The 1118-nt window shown below is 48.0% G+C and overlaps 1 pseudogene; it reads right to left on the bottom strand.

Moving 5' to 3' along the window:
• Window positions 1–236: 236 nt before the first annotated feature.
• LOC138159759 (cytochrome c oxidase subunit NDUFA4 pseudogene) lies at window positions 237–765 on the bottom strand (annotated as a pseudogene).
• Between the last annotated feature and the right edge of the window lie 353 nt (window positions 766–1118).

Genomic DNA, 1118 nt, shown 5'->3' on the forward strand with positions numbered 1-1118 from the left:
TGACAGGTCCACTGTACTCTGCTCTGGTCAAATAATATCTGGAGCCTTCTTTTTTTTGGGGGGGGGGCAAGTGGGGTTAAGTAACTTGCCCAAGGTTACATGACTAGTTTTTCTGTGTGGGTGTTAAGTGTCTCAGACAGGAACCAAACTTGGGTCCTCCTGACTCCAGGGCCGGCACTTTACTCACGGTGTCACTTGGCTGCCCCTGGAGCCTTCTTTTCAGTTCTTTGTGCCAATTTTTTTTTCAAGCTTCACATCTTTATTCATCTGTTAAAGTCAACATGATTTCATGCAACATGAGGGAAAAATCAAGCATTCCCTAAGTGTATGGAGAATTGTGCGGATGGCTTGTGGAAGACCTTCATTCTCAGCAGCTGAAAAAGCATCACTTTCACTTAGAAGTCTGGGCCTTCCTTCTTCAGTTTGCTATAATCCACATTCACTGAGTAGAACTTGTACTGGTCAGTGGGGCTCATCTTGTTCCAGGGCTCGGGGTTGTTCTTTCTGTCCCAGCTGACGTCGGGATTGAAGAGCGCCGGCCACATGACGTAGAGCATGGCCCCGGTGCCCCCCGCGCCGATGAACAGGAACAGGGGGGTCAAGCTCAGGTGCTTCTTGGCCTGGTTGATGATCATGTGGAACATGGCGGCGGCAGCGGGGCTCGGGGTTTTCGCTCGTTCGCTCGCGGCTCAATGTCACCGCAGAAGAGGCAGAGGAGGAACAGGTGGACACAGGACTGCACTGCAGGACGCACGCGCGCGCATGCACTCTCGTCCCCTTTTTGTGACAATTTTAATGGAGCACAATTATAACCTAGAGAATGCCCAGAGAAGTGCAGTAAGGATGGTGAAGGGCCTTGAGACTGGGCCATCTGAAGATGGACTGAAGAAAACATAAGGGATGAGATTTGTTTTACTTGACCTAAGGCAATAGAGCTAAGAACAAAGAATAGTCATTTCAGAGAAACCATGCAGACTTAATGAAGGGAAAAGACTTCATCCTAATAATTACAACTGTTTAAAAATGCAATAGGTTGCCTCAGAGTACAGTGGAATCCTTCTCACTGGAGATCTCCGATGAAGTATGAAAGACTTCTTACTGTATGATGTAGAGGGATT

The sequence above is a fragment of the Petaurus breviceps genome, unplaced genomic scaffold (assembly GCF_028583685.1).
Source record: "Petaurus breviceps papuanus isolate PSGF00001 unplaced genomic scaffold, PetGlider_PUasm1.0 178, whole genome shotgun sequence".
Lineage (NCBI taxonomy): Eukaryota > Metazoa > Chordata > Mammalia > Diprotodontia > Petauridae > Petaurus > Petaurus breviceps.